Here is a 15,713-nt window from a genome sequence, read left to right on the forward strand (position 1 = left end):
AAGGTAGGGAGCAGGGTCGCCTGCAAGGAGACACCTGCTCCCACCTGCCAAGGACGAGGCATTCAGAGTGGCTGTGGGGTGTGCTCGGGAGTGTGTCTCAGCACCGCTGCGCGTGCGGGGGCACATCCCTGTGTGCAGGTGCTGGGTACCTACGTGCATGCAAGTGTGTCTGTCCGGCATGTGAAGGGGCTTTTGGGGCTGGTTCTGTCTGCCTGGCATGCTGGCTTTTGCCTCTGTGCTTTGTGTATGTGTTGGGACACGAGTGTTGCTCTGCGCCAGCAGCTGTGAGCTGTCTCTGTCTGCAGGTTGTCTCTGCATACACGTTGCCTCTGTGTCTTTTGTGTGTCATGGTGTGTGGCTATCTCAGGGCTGGCCTGTGCACATCTGTGTTCTTGGGTCTTTTAGAGCCAACGACGAATATGAAGCTCTGCTGTTTGAAGGTGTTTTTTCTCTTTCTTTCTCTCCTTCCAGCCTGATCAGTATGCTGCTCCCGTGCAGCCTCCCCAAAGACCACACACTGGCGAGTTCTGTGTGGACAGAGTCAAGTGTGGGCTTAGAAAGATCCACCACAGCCCCTCTAGGAGTAATACCTCCAGTCAGCCTCCCACTAGGTGTGCAGCCGGTCTTGCTGGCCAGAGCCTCCTTGCGGCCAATGCAGCCAGCACCAGGCACCGTGGGCCCACCGAGCGTGCCAGGCCCACCGCCCCTCCCTGCCCACCATGTTGGAAAGGCCATAGGAGGGATCTCAGCTAAGCAGGGCCAGATGGAGACAGAAGGACCTCCCAAGCGGGCCAGTTTGGTGCCACTTTATGTCAATATTCTCTAAATATTTGTACAACATTTATTTAGTGGAGAAGGTAAAATGATATTCTATTAGTTAAAAAAACCCAAGTATATCTGCTTATAATAAAAAATGGAATTTATTGCATGCACCAAGCATCACATACATGTTAACTTAGCCTTTGATATTGGAGTTTTCCCATCATTTATAATCGGATGTACATTGTGATTCACTAAGGATGGAGGTAACTGTTACATAGCTGTGGATACGTAGTTTGTTCCCAGAGATATAACTCTTTTTTTTTGAGACGGAGTCTCGCACTGTTGCCCAGGCGCAGTCTCGGCTCACTGCAATCTCTGCCTCCTGGGTTCAAGTGATTCTCCTGCCTCAGCCTCCCGAGTAGCTGGGATTACAGGTGCCTACCACTAGGCCCAGTTAATTTTTGTATTTTTAGTAGAGACGGGGTTTCACCATATTGGCCAGGCTAGTCTTGAACTCCTGACCTCAGGTCATCTGCCCACCTTGGCATCCCAGTGCTGGGATTACAGGCATGAGCCACCGCGCCTGGCCCCAGAGACAGAAGTCTTTGTCAGGCATTGTTTGGTTTGAAAATTTCAGCCAGCTCTGCAGGCCATGTTTACCCTAAACCAGTACTGCCTTTTTGTGAGTCAGACAAAGGTGCCTCGTTCAGGCAGCTCCAGCCCCGTGGACATGGATATGCAGGTTTGGGAGTGGAGGTTGGCTGGGACCTCCCTCAGCCCTGTGTGTGGTGTGTAAGGGGCACCTGCCTGTGTGTGTGTGGTGGGCAGGCCAGCTTAGATGTGGGAGGGTGGGTGGTGTGTACTGGTTTGTGTGTTTTCATGGTGTGTCTGATGTTTGAGTACAAGGAACGTATGTTGTTTTGGGTGGTGTGGGTCTGGGTGGGGTGTGAGTTGCATGGAGTGTGTGATGTCTGGGTGTTTCCGGGGTAGTGAAGAATGGGTTTTGTGTGAGTGGTGATCATTTTTGGGGACATGGAGGTCAGTATGATATGAGTATCCAGCTGGTGGGATGTCAAGTGCATGCAAGGCAGGTGCCACGTGTGTGATTGTGGCATGTGCCTTCTATTGGGTCAGGTGAATTGGGTGTGCCTGTATGTGTGAGGGTGTGTGGTGTGTAATGCATGCCTGTGTGCATGACTATGAATGGGATTCCCTGGGACAGGTTCAAGGTCTCAGCCCTCCAGTCTAGCATTTGCAAGCCTTGACCAGGCCTCCCCAGGGCCCCTCCCAGCCTTTGGGCTGCCGCTGACGTGGGGTGGGCTCTGAACTACTGCTGCCCCAACCATACTGACCTTGGGAGGCCAGCAGGGTCCTGTCTGTGGGCTTGAAGGAAGCAGTCCTCTACAGTGGAGGGACAGTTGGATGGCAGTTTGCACAGGAGCTGTGCCCTGGCCCAGGAGACCACCTGGCCAGGGCACAGCTCCTGTGCCTATCTGGCGAGCCCAGTTGAGATTCTACTTCCCCACCCCTTACCCCAGACCGTTGTCTGGGTCACCACCACCTGAATGATTGCAGTCACTTTTAATTTGGCCTCCTTGCCTCTCCCCTGCACCCCTTCCCCTCCTTCTCCTATCCACTCTGCTAGCCACCCTGTGGCCAGTATGGTTTCTCAACACTCAAATCTGGGCACAGCCTCTTCACTTAAAACCCTTCTGTGGCCTCCCTACTGCCCACAGGATGAAGGCCAAGCTCCTTGGCCGGGCATTCAAGGCCCCTACAACTGGCCCTCATCTGCCTGTCCTAACTCCTCCCTCCACCCACACCATGCCCATGATGCTAAGGGCCACCTGGCACCATCTCCTTGGATGCCAGTGCAAGGTCCAGCCTCCAGCTCTTTCCTGCGCTGAGCCTCCTACCCCTCTGGCTAGTGCCCTGTCCTCACCCGGCCTGGCCAAGCCCACAGCTTCCATCCCTGGAAGCCTCCCCTGCCCTTTCCAGGTGGAGCTGCTGGCTCCTTACCCAGAGCTAGCTTCAATCCTGGATGGAAGCTGCCCGCTGTGCATAGTCACAGTCAGCTGGGGTGTGTGTCCTCACTGAACGCTGCCTCCTCTGGGGCTATCTCAGGGATGCGTCCGGGTCAGCCTAGCCCCTCAGAATCTGACTCCAGATTCTCGGGGATCCACCCTGAGTGGGGCTCCAGGGCCCACTCGCACACTGGTGAGGGCAATGCTTGGAGATGGTCACGTTTTCTCTCTTGTCTCCATTCAGGCAGGCGGCTGGCCTGAGCTGCCTTGAGACTGGAAGAGACTTTGTCTGCAAGACACTTCTCCATTCAGGTTTTATTTCCCTAAAGCTGAAGCCTCCCCTGGGAATTAAGCTGTGTGATCTGGTAGGAAAAGTGAGGGAATATTGAAAAGAGGAGGGATTCCCCTGACTGCAGGGAGGATGGTTATAGACTCCGGAGACTGGGAGGGAAGGAACATCTGGCATTGCCCAGGCAGAGGGGCTTGTGTGTGTTCCCTGGCAGGGCCTTGGAGGAGGTAGGATTTCCAAGGGGCTCTTTGGGTCCCAGCCTTGCCAATATGCTAAAGTAGCCCTGGGGTTGGGGGTCAGTGGGTGTCTGTCTCAGTCCATTTGCATTGCTATAAAGGAATACCTGAGGCAGGGTAATTTTAAAGAAAAGGGGTTTACTTGGCTCATGGTTCTTCAGGCTGTACTGGAAGCATGGTGGCGGCACAGGTGCTGCCCCAGGTGAGGGCTTCAGGATGCTTCCACTCATGGCAGAAAGTAGAGGGGACATGTGTGCAGAGATAACATGTGTAGACAGAGAGAGAGGGAGAGGGGGAGGGAGGGAGAGACAGAAAGGAAGTGAGGGAGAGAGGGAGGGAGGGAGGGAGAGAAGGAGGGAGGGAGGGAGAGAAAGAGGGAGGGGGAGGGAGAGGGAGGGAGAGGGGTGAGAGAGATGGGGGAGAGACAGAGAGGGAAGGGGGAGAGAGAGGAAAGGGGGAGAGAGAGAGGAAAGGGGGAGAAAGAGGGAAGGGGGAGAGAGAGGAAAGGGGGAGAAAGAGGGAAGGGGGAGAGAGAGAGGGAGAAGGGGAGAGGGAGAGAGAGAGCGGGAGAGAAGAGGGAAAGGGAGGGAGAGAGGGGGAGAGAAGAGGGAGAGGGAGCGAGAGGGGGAGAGAGATAGGGAGGGAGAAGAGGAGATGCTAGATTCTTTTCAACAACTAGTTCTCAGGGGAACTAAGAGTGAGAACTCACTCACTCCCACAAGAATGGCACCAAGCCTCATGACCCAAACACCTCCCACCAGGTCCCACCTCCAACACTGGGGATGAAACTTGGTGGGGCCAAACAAACCCTATTTAAGCCATAGCAGCGTCTCACAGCATCACTGTGGAGTAATGGCCACCATAAGCAAGTCCTCCCCGCCCTGAGCCCTGGCACGACACTGCCAATTCTTGAAACCCAGGGTGCAGTGGTGACGGCAGCTGCGTATGGTGGGAAGTAGGCTGTGAGCAAGTCACGGTGCCCCATCTGTAAAACAGAGATAAGAATACGATCTGCCTCTTGATGTCAAGATTAATGACATAATAATGGTCATCTCTTAAAAGATTGTATCTACCAAGGGCTGTTCACAGAATAACACATCTAATCCTCTTGACAATCCTATGTGGTAGTTGCTATTATTACCCATTTTATAGAAGAGAAAGCTGAGGTATTGACTCATTCAAGTCTTAAATGGGGGATTGGATACAGGTGGTCTGGCCCCAGCCTGGATTCTTAACCACTGCCCCTCTGGTTGAGGGAGGCGGAATCCTTAAACATAGTAAGTGCACAAGAAGTGTTAGCACCGGGCAAGGGAGAACATCCACTTTCAGCAGCACTCGCCTATGATGGATCAAAGCTGAGGGCTGTTGTCACTATGTGACATGTGCCAGATCCTTTCTGGACTGAACTGGAGACCCTGGACCTATGAGCAATGGGATTTGCTGTGTCCAGCTGTGTATAACCACTGGACTCATCCTCCATCCCGCCCTTGGTAGAGTGCTAGTTTTCATCTATGAGTAAAAGAACCACAATAAACTGTCTTCACCCTTTCTGGAATTAAAAAACCTTCAATTTTCCCCTTCAGTGAACTACTTGGTGAATATCTTCACTGTCATATGAACTTCTGGTACATTAAAATACTCAGGTTTTTGTTGTTGTTGTTGTTGTTGTTGTTTGAGATGGAGTCTCGCTTTGTCACTCAGGCTGGGGTGCAGTGGCATGATCTCAGCTCACTGCAACCGCCACCTCCTGGGTTCAGGCGATTCTCCTGCCTCAGCCTCCCGAGCAGGTGGGATTACAAGTGCACACCACCACACCCGGCTAATTTTTGTATTTTTTAGTAGAGATGGGGGTTCATCATGTTGGCCAGGCTGGTCTCGAACTCCTGACCTCAAGTGATCTGCTTGCCTTGGCCTCCCAAAGTGCTGGGATTATAGGTGTGAGCCACCGCGCCCGGCCTGTTTTTTGTTGTTGTTGTTGTTGTTTGTTTTTTAAAGAAATGGGGTCTCACTGTGTTTGCCCAGGCTGACGTGCAGTGGCACAACTGTAGCTCACTGTAGCCTCGAACTCCTGGGCTCCAGAGATCCTCCTGCCTCAGCCTCCCAAGTAGATGGAACTATAGGCGCATGCCACCACACACAGCTCATTTTTAAAAACACTTTTTGTAGGGACAGGATGTTGCTATGTTGTCCAGGCTGGTCTTGAACTCCTGGCCTCAAGCAGTTCTTCTGCCTTGCCCTCCCAAAGCACTGGGATTACAGGTGTGCACCACCATGCCCAGCCTTTCAGATTTTGTTTTATTTTGTTATTATTTAATTTAGTTCTGCTGGTCTTTGTTTTGCTTCTTGACGTTTCTCAATAAATGTTAGCTATGGTATACGAATTTCAATCTGCATACTTAGGTATGTAAGAAATACCATTTTTTTGCCTCTTTCTTTTCTTTTCTTTCTTTCCTTCTTTCTTTCTTTCTTTCTTCCTTTCTCTCTCTCCCTTCCTTCTTTCCCTCCCTCCCTTTTTCTTTCTTTTCTTTTCTTTTCTTTCTTTCTTTCTTTCTTTCTTTCTTTCTTTCTTTCTTTTCTTTCTTTCTTTCTCTCTCTTTCTTTCTCTCTCTGTCTCTCTCCTTTCCTTTCTTCCCTCCCTCCCTCTCTCTCTTTCTTTCTTTCTTTCTTTTTTTTTTTTTTTTTGACAGAGTCTTGCTCTGTCACCCAGGCTGGAGTGCAGTGGTACGATCTCGGCTCACTTCAACCTCCGCCTCCTGGGTTCAAGTGATTCTCCTGCCTCAGCCTCCCGAGTGGCTGGGATTACAGGCATCCGCCACCAAGCCTGGCTAATTTTTTGTATTTTTAGTGGAGATGGAGTTTCACCATGTTGGCCAGGCTAGTGTGGAACTCCTGACCTTGTGATCAGCCCGCCTTGGCCTCCCAAAGTGCTGGGATTACAGGTGTGAGCCACCGCACCTGGCCTTTTTGCTCCTTTCAAACCAATTTTACGGTCCAATATTGAACCCCCATTTCTTCCTCTAGGAATGTGTGAAATTCAGGCTCAGATGCTCTTGGGGCTAAGTTGGAGATGTGCATGCGTGTGTGCATATGTGTGTGTGTGTGTGTGTGTGTGAAAGAGGTGCAGGTGGGGGTTCCTGTAATAGAAGTAGTGTGAAGCTGGGAGCAGACAGGCACCTGAGGGTAGGGATTACTGAGGGTGCCCCCTTAGGAGGGTGGAGTAGATAGACAAGAAGCAGTGAGTTGGTGTAAGGCATGCCACTGAGTGGGAGCTGCTGAGTTCGTGATCCCGAGCCTCATGAACTGTCCCACTAAGGAAGGTGTGGCTTGGTGTTTCTCCTTGGGGATGTGTCTAGGATGTTTCTGCAGACTCATCCATCAGAAGCACACTGCCCTACTCTGACCCCCTCAGAGGACTCTATTTGGGTCTCTGTGAGGGCACTGATCACAGCCTTGGTTAGTGTCTTGGGCTGTGGTGTGCATTCTATTTAATTCAATTCAATTCAGTTTGATTCAATTCAATTCAACAGTGCTAGACTCTGTGCCACACACTGAATTAGACTTAACTCCTGCCTTATGGGGCCTGTAGTTAAGTGGGGCTCTAGGTATGTAGACACAGAATTACCATGCACAGTACTGCCATGACAGTGGGGTACCAGGAGCATTGGGCAAGGGTTTCTAACTCAGGCTGGGGGTCAATGAAGTCAGTGAAGATGCCAGATAGATGTGGTGCCTCAGCCAAGACCCAAGGGATGAAGGGGAGAAGGCTGTGGGTGATGAAGGTGTTTCAGGTATTTCAGGCAGGGGTGGTGTGTAGTGGAGACTGGAGGCCAGAGAGTGTGGGGCCTGGAGATAACTTCTCTAGGTCACAGAAGGATCTGGAAGGTCATGGGGAGATGGTAAAGGAGGAAGTCAGAGGGTTGGGCTGGGGCCTTGGCATGCAAGGCTTTGGAGGCCTTACATTTAAGAGTTTGGGCTATACCTGGGGGCGATGCAGAGCCCTTGAGGGAGAGTGATACATGTGCAGTCTTTAAAGAGCAACTTGTGACTGGGCGTGGTGGCTCACGCCTGTAATCCCAGCACTTTGGGAGGCCGAGGTGGGCAGATCACCTGAGGTCAGGAGTTTGAGACCAGCTTGGCCAACATGGCGAAACCTCATCTCTACCAAAAATACAAAAATTAACCAGGCGTGGTGGTGCACGCCTGTAGTCCCAGCTACTGGGGAGACTGAGGCAGGAGGATCACTTGAACCCTGGAGGTGGAGGCTACAGTGAGCTGAGATTGCATCACTGTAATCCAGCCTGGGTGACAGAGTGAGACACCATCTCAAAAGAAAAAAAAAGCACCTTGTGTGTAGTGTGAAGGGTGGGTGTGAGGGTGTGCTGGTAAATGTCTAACAATGGTCACTTCAGAAAAAAAGCCTTTTGGCCAATTGCTGTGGTGTAAAATACTCCCACTGTGACTGTTCTCGAGGTATCAATGTGATGTTGCTGAACACAGAGTTGGGATGAGATGCTAATGGTCTGATCTCCTGAGCTGGCACAAGCTGGCTTCAGCACACCGCTGGTTGGAGTGGAGCAGGGAGGCCTCATCTATTTCCCTAGAGTGAGAGAGTGAGGGAGCTCTTCTCTCATTCCCTGTCTCCTCTCCCAGCAGCGACCATAAGCCCTGCACAGAGTTAGCTCTGAGGCCAGAAATATTCTGGAAGGACAAACAGTGGAGAAGAGCCCTCAGGAATGTCCTATCCCATTTCCTGATGGGATCCCTGAGAACTGGCTCTCGGAAGGAAGTCAGAGGCAGGAAAGGGTGTCCATGTGATCAGATTTCAGGGCTGAGGACGGGAGGAGGGCATGCTGGGATGGGAAGCTGATGAGCTGATGATAATAATTATGACAATTATGCAAAATACACAAATAATAATTACAGAAAATCATGATTATTATTTGTGGGTGTGAGATGTCTCCAGCTTTTTGGAACTGCACAGAAATGTTGGATGCCCCTTTTCTTGTGGGTGTGTGAGTGTCACATTCAAGCTTTGGCTGTCTGGCAGGAGCTGGGGTTTCCATCCCTCTCCAGACAGCTGTCTCCTGCCCTGGGTCTTGGTGGGATCCAACCTTCTTCACACAGTGCCAGGCCTGAGTGAGCTAGATCAAGTTCAGGAAAGGCAGGGCCTCCTACTTCTAGTTCCCACCTCAGAACCTCACTGAGGACACAGCCATGGGAGGGCTGAACAGGGATAAGGCAATGATTAACCTAGAAGAATAATTCAGAGGCTCAGGAGCCATGTGTCTTCCTGATGAGCTGGTCTCATGATTCATGGCTGATTAGATATCTGACCCAAATAGTGTTAATTAGACTTTCTTTTCTGGAAATATAGGGCTGGGACTGGGAGAGAGCAGGGTTTGTCTGTGAGTGATTGCATCTCTCACTGGGAGGCTGGGATTGGGCAGGTTCTACCCAGCAACCAAGTGGACTGTGGAGTGGGAGAGAGAAAGGACTGACATTCCTGCTGGCCTTCTGCATTCCAGCTCCAGTCCTCTTCCACGAAGTTCCTTGTATCTTTGTAGTAAGAGCCCCAGTGATGTCAGCTTGAGGTGGTGTCTGTTACTTGCAGCTAAGATTCTAAGCAGGGATGTATTGCAAAGAGCCTTGCATGTTTTGGTTTTATGGATCAGAGGTCCTCTCAAGCTAGCTCACTCGAGACACTAGTGGCATAATAAGGGCACTCGTGGAAATCCTACAAGAGAAACTGTCAGGGCTGGGGCCCGCAGGAAACTGAGGCAGACTGGATTTAAGATGGCGCCAGGACCTCAGCATCGGGAGGGAATTTATTAACTCTATTAACACAACTTGTGGTCAATTCCTTGTGGCTGCCTTTCCTGTCCTGCTAACACTTCACCAACTCTTCTCTTTTTCCTTCCGTTCAACCACCTGAGAGAAGACATTCAATTGGCTCAGCTGATGACTATTTTCTCTTTGTGGAGCCTTTTGTGTCAGGCCATGTGATAGGCTATGAGATAGCCTATAGATGGGCTGCCCTTGTTTCAGGTGCTCATTCATGGTCCAATCAGATGCCATCTCTGAGCTGGCCGTCTGGGCGGGGTAGTTTTAAACGGAAGTTAATTTTGTCAGCGTGGAGGCTGGTGAGTCCTGTGTGAATGCCAGGCTCGGTACGTAATTCAGCAGGTGATGGTGAGGCCTCTAAGGTTCTTGAGGATGTGATATGGTCAAAGCTGAGACTTGTGAATATTATCTGGTTGCAGAGAAGAGGTTGGTTGGAGGGTGAGAGGACAGGCAGGGAGGCAAGGTAGGTGGTTGCTGCCTTAGTCCAGTGAGAGGAGATGAGCTGAGCTGGCCTGATCTAGAGCGTGGGCCAGGCCAGGACCAGGGTAGGCAAGTGAGGCTCTGGGGACACCACATTTAAGTGGCCCTGCTCCCTCTCAGGGCCAGCCCTTGCAGGAGCCTCCTGAATTTTGCTTCACTCATCTCATCCTAGACCTGGCCCTGGGCAGGGTGATGGAGAAGACACCTGAATGTATGGGCTCAATAACTGGTGGGTTGCAGGTGGTGAGGAGAGGGACCCTCCTTTCTCTGGGGAATGCTGAGGCTTTTGGTGGTGTGGGCTGGAGATCAGGAAGCCAGGCCCGGAGATGGGGAAGCAGGAGGAGGGAATTTGGGTTTGTGGAGGAGGCTGGTAAGTTCACTTTGGGGTCTGAGGAGTTTGCGATGCCTGTGGGAGGTTGAGGGCAGGGTTTCTAGTAGACAGATGGGAATGTGGGTCTGAAGCTTGGAGAGAAGTCCGAGCTGTAGAGGTGGGCTTTGGCAGTGTCAGCATAGAGTTGATCCTGAGGCACCATGTGCAGAGTACTGGGCACCCTACCTGGCACAAAGCGTGTGCTCAGGAAATATTTCATAAGTAATATGGGATGTCATGGGAATCCACTTGATCCTTCGGGGAGTGTTGTAGGGAGGAATGGGTCTCTAATGGTGAAATGTCAGACAGCTGACAATAGCTTCTGGGTTAGGGGGCATTTGTGAGTAGGAGGGGATTCTTTTGGAGCTCGTTACATGACCCCATGCTTGTATCCACGGATGCACCCTGTTCTCAAGGATCCCTGGAGCACAAATACCTGGCTGAAGGGCTGAGGACTGATATGGTTTGGCTCTGTGTTCCCACCCAGATCTCATGTGGAATTGTAATCCCCAGTGTTGGAGGAGGGGCCTGGTGGGAGGTGATTGGATTATAGGGTCCCCTTGCACTCGTGATAGTGAGTGAGTTCTCACGAGATCTGGTTGTTTAAAAGTGTGTAGCACCTCCCCCTTTGCTCTCTTTCTTCCTCCTGCTCCTGCCATGTAGATGTGCCTGCTTTCCCTTCACCTTCTACCATAATTGTAATTTTCCTGAGGCCTCCTCGGCAGCGTGGAACCATGAGCCCATTAAACCCCTTTTCTCTATAAATTAACCAGTCTCAGGTAGTTTTTTTATAGCATTGCAACAACAGACTAATACAAGGACCAAGAATCAGGGGACCTCCACCTTTGTCTCTGACTGTGACGGTTGCTGCTTCTTTAAGAAGTGGCTTCCTGGTAATTACCCAGAGGTTATGCCTGGTCATCAGTGGAACTGGTAGCATAAAACCCCCACACTTGTGTGAAGTCTTAGGTTTTTTTTTTTTTTTTTTCCAGGGTGGTTTCACATTCATGAATTCATTTGAGATCTATTACTCTCTTGTGAAGGAGAAAGCCCAGGGCTCATCATCCCTGTTCTACAGGTGAAGCAACTGAGGCTCCAAGAGGTTAAGTGGCTAGCTGAGAGCCACAAAGCTCTGGTCAGGAAAGGCTGGCTTGGAATCTAGGTCTGCTTAAAAAAATACAGTCTCCTGAATCTAGAAGTCATTATGTACTCTAGGCTTTCCTTAGATATATAATAATAAGATAACATCGGAGTTAAATAAATGGCTAATGTTTATTAGAGACTTAAATGATGGGTACTGTATTTTACATTTAAACCTCACAACAATTCTATGGGATAGGTACTATCATCCATCTATTGGCAAGAATGCAAAAAGAATGTCCAGTTCTGGCCATGATGTGGGAAGAGGGCTTTTGCATCCATTGCTGGGGACTGAGAATTGCCGTGAGTGCTAGGGAACAAAATCAGCAGTGGCAATTAAAATTTAAAGTACGAACACCCTTGATTCACAAATTGCTCTTTGGGGAGTCTAGCCTGCGGGAATAAAAGCATCAGAACATAAGGATAAATGCACAAAGACATTTACTACTGCACCATCTGTAGTCATGAATGAAACAGTCGAACATCTATCAGAAGGGAAATGGTTAACTGATGGCTGCGGATGGTGACCCAGCTAATGACAGGAGGGAGAACCTTCCAGATGCACTGACCTCAAGGGTGGTTCATGATGTGTTAAGTGAACAAAGCAAGTTTGGAGTAATGTGAATCCTATTTTTATTAGATACATAAATAGAAATTTATTTTTTATTTATTTTTTTGAGACAGAGTCTCCCTCTGTCGCCCAGGCTGGAGCGCAGTGGCTCGATCTCAGCTCACTGCAACCTCCACCTCCTGGGTTCAAGCGATTCTCATGCCTCAGCCTCCCGAGTAGCTGGGCTTACAGGTGTGTGCCACCATGCCCAACTAATTTTTTGTATATTTTTTAGTAGAGACGGGGTTTCACCATGTTGTCCAGGCTGGTCTTGACAAGTGATCCACCTGCCTCGGCCTCCCAAAGTGCTGGGATTACAGGCATGAGCCTCTGTGCCCGGCCAATAAATAGAAATTTAAAAAGCCCACATTTTTTTGTGTGTGTCTGTAAGGGTCTAGAAAATTACAGCCGGCCCTCTTCATCAGGGGGTTCTGTATCCATAGATTCATTCAACCAACTACAGCTCAAAAATGTAAAAAAAAAAAAAAAAAAAAAAAAAAAAAAAAAAAAAAAAAAAAAAAATTTAACAGTAAAAATGAATACAAATAAAAATACAGTATAGCTACATAGCATTTACATTGCATTAGGTATTATAAGTAATCTAGAGATGATCAAAAGTATATGGGTGGGTATGTGTAGGTTAGTTGCAAGTACAATACCATTTTATATTAGGAACTTGAACATCTGCAGATTTTGATATCTGGGGGGGGTCCTAGAACGAATCTCCCTGTGGATACTGAGGGATGACAGTATATGAAAAGATGTGTCATCTGTTGTAACCTCAGGGAGATAAGATTGAAGGCAGGGAGGAGAAGAAAATGAACTTTTCCCACATATCTGCATTACTCAACTGGTATAGCTGGAGAGTCATGGGTGGCTCCATAGAGGTGGTGACATTTGAGTTGAGTGTTGAAGAATGGATGGGAGTTTGCCAGCCAATGAGGCTGGGAATGAGGGTAGGGAATGGCATTTTAGGCAGAGGCACAGAGATGTGGAAGCACATGAGTGGAGAAAGGACAGCAGTGTTGTGTGGCTGCTCACTCATGAAGAATGTTGCTATGAAGATTAAAATGAGAGAATGCAGGCCAGGCGCATTGGCTCAAACCTGTAATCCCAGCACTTTGGGAGGCTGAGGTGGGTAGATCGCTTGAGCCCAGGAGTTCGAGACCAGCCTGGGAAACGTGGTGGAACTCCATCTCTACAAAAAATGCAAAAATTAGCCAGGTGTGATGGTGTGTGCCTATAGTCCCAGCTACTCAGGAGGTTGAGATGGGAGGATCTCTTGAGCCTGGGAGGTTGAGGCTGCAGTGAGCCCTGATCGTACCACTGCACTCCAGCCTGGGCAACAGAATGGGATCTTGTTTCAGAAAAAAAAAAAAAAAAAGCATATGGAACCCCTCGGAAAGGCCACTGGATCTTAGTTCTTGCTCCTGTGAAGCAGTCTAATTCCTGTCATATATTGGAATATGGATTAAGGATCATGTGTGGCAAATGCACGTTAGGTATGGAGTGGGGTGGAGGGTGGTGGGGCATGTGGGCCTCCTCTTCCTTTGTCTCCTTCTTTATTCCTTTCTCCTCTCCTTTAACTCCTTTGTTTTCTCCCTCAATCCCCTCTTCCTTATTTCTCTGTCCTCCAATTCCCTTTCCCTCCCTCCCTTTTGCTATCTTTTTTTTTTTTTTTTGAGATGGAGTCTTGCTCTGTTGCCAGGCTGGAGTGCAGTGGTGCGATCTCAGCTTACTGAAACCTCTGCCTCCTGGGTTCAAGTTATTCTCCTGCCTCAGCCTCCCAAGTAGCTGGGACCACAGGCACTTGCCACCAAGCCAAGCTAATTTTTGTATTTTGAGTAGAGACGGGGTTTCACCATGTTGGCCAGGATGGTCTTGATCTCTTGACTTTGTGATCTGCCTGCCTCAGCCTGCCAAAGTCCTGGGATTACAGGCGTGAGCCACCGTGACTGGCCCCTTTTGCTGTCTTAAGTCCACTCCCTTCAGGTGCCTCTGTAGGGAGAGGATCACAGTGGAGGGAATGTCTTGCTGCAGAACAGTCAGCTGGGCATGCTGTGACCCTTCTCAATCCCTCTGATCTGGCAACTCAGGCAGGACCACAGGCTGTGATGCCAGATCAACCTAGGTTTAAATCCCAGCCCTACCACTTACTAGCTGTGTGACCTCAGGCAAGTGATTCAATGTCTCTGAGCCACTGCTTCTACGTTTATAAAATGCATGTAATGATTTTCTCATAAGGTCGTTGTCAAGATTAACTGAGAAAAGGTTTACATGTAGCATTTTCAAAGATCTAGAGACAAAAATATTTTCTTATTTCTTCATCTCCTTTTAGCTAGAGATGATTCTGGTGAACTCTTTGAACCTCTGATGTTTTGTTTCAGGGACTTCCTTCCTTCCTGCCTAATACTGGACCTTGAATTGTGGATTAGCCATAGTCAGTGTTCAATTCTCTGCATGTTGCAGGCTGCTTCTGCCCTTTCTTCCACTCTAACCCAAAGAAGCAAGTGAATCAAAATAACTCCAGGCAGCAGAGCCAAGATGGAGGAGGACAGCTCTGGGATGGCTAGGGCCCGGGCCATCTCCCTGGGGTGGATAAAGGGGGTGACTGCGGGGGCTGGGGCAGACAGCTGAGGACTTGGAGGCACCACTCTCTGATAAGGGGGTTGTTTCCCCAGCACTCATAGGGGTCCCTTCCTGGCTCTGTGTGTATGTTATGAGGGACATACACACTGGAGAAGGCCCCTTTGTGGTGATGGAAAGAGTTATGAGTTATTAATGGTGTTTGTAGTTGTAAGCGCCACTAACAACCATAATCATGTGCATTGTAATAATGTGTGTAATGAAAGCTCCAGCAATGAATTAATAGATCCGTCATGACTTTGATGACCATGTGAGCGTAAGCTAGTGTACGACTTTATGTTAACAGGCCCAGTACAACCTGGCAGGGAGATGGGTGGTTGAGGGAAAGAAAGGGCCTGGGGCTAAGAGGCAGTCCTGGAATGGGCAGACCCAGGCATGCATCTCTGCTCAGTATCTTCAGAGCTGTGTGACGTGGCACTGTTCCGTTACCTCTCTGAGCCTCAGTTTTCTCATCTAAATTAGAGATGATAATATTCCATCTCCTACAGAGGTGTGACGGTTAAATGAGATAATGCACCTGAAATAGGCAACACCTCTCAGCACCTCCCTTGCTTACTCTCTCCAGCTAGGCTGGTTGCATTGCTGCTCTGAGGAATGGCACCTGTGCACCTGCTGCAGGCCCTTTGCACTGGCTGTTCCCTCCACCTGGCATGCTCTCCCCACAGTCATAGTCATGGGTTGCTTAGTGATGGGGATGGATTCTTTTTTTTTCTTTTTTTTGTGTTTTGAGACAGTGTTTCACTCTGTCACCCAGGCTGGAGTGCAGTGGTGCAATCTTGGCTCACTGCAACCTCCGCATCCTGGTTTCAACTGATTCTCCTGCCTCAACCTCCTGAGTAGCTGGAATTACAGGCATGCGCTACCACGCCTGGCTAATTTTTGTATTTTTAATAGAGACAGGATTTCGCCATGTTGGCCAGGCTGGTCTCAAACTCCTGACCTCAAGCGATCTGTCCCCCTCGGCCTTCCCATGTGCTGGGAATTATAGGCGTGAGCCACCGCACCCGGCCCACTACTGTAGACTTTATAAACACTGTACACTTAGGCTACACTAAATTCATAAACTTTTTTCTTTTCTTCAATAATAAAAATGTAAGATTTTTACTCTTATCTTTTTTTGATTTATAAAAACTTTTGGACTGTTGTAATAACACATAGCTTAAAACATAGACATATACAGCTATATGAAATTATTTTCTTTGTTTATATCCTTATTCTATATAAGATTTTCTTCTTTTCATATATACCTTTTGTAAAAACTGTCAATATAAGCTTTTTTCTATTATAAAATTATTTCCTTTTCTTTTTTTTTCTT

The 15,713-nt window shown here is 49.0% G+C and overlaps 1 long non-coding RNA gene across 1 annotated transcript in view; it reads left to right on the forward strand.

The window, feature by feature from the left end:
- Positions 1-9,390: 9,390 nt before the first annotated feature.
- Positions 9,391-15,713, forward strand: part of LOC107976294 (uncharacterized) — a 50,428-nt gene continuing 44,105 nt past the window's right edge. The window contains exon 1 of the long non-coding RNA XR_001720157.3: positions 9,391-9,478. This is a non-coding gene — a long non-coding RNA (uncharacterized LOC107976294). The remainder of the gene's footprint in view (positions 9,479-15,713) is intronic.

The sequence above is a fragment of the Pan troglodytes genome, chromosome 1 (assembly GCF_028858775.2).
Source record: "Pan troglodytes isolate AG18354 chromosome 1, NHGRI_mPanTro3-v2.0_pri, whole genome shotgun sequence".
Classification (NCBI taxonomy): domain Eukaryota; kingdom Metazoa; phylum Chordata; class Mammalia; order Primates; family Hominidae; genus Pan; species Pan troglodytes.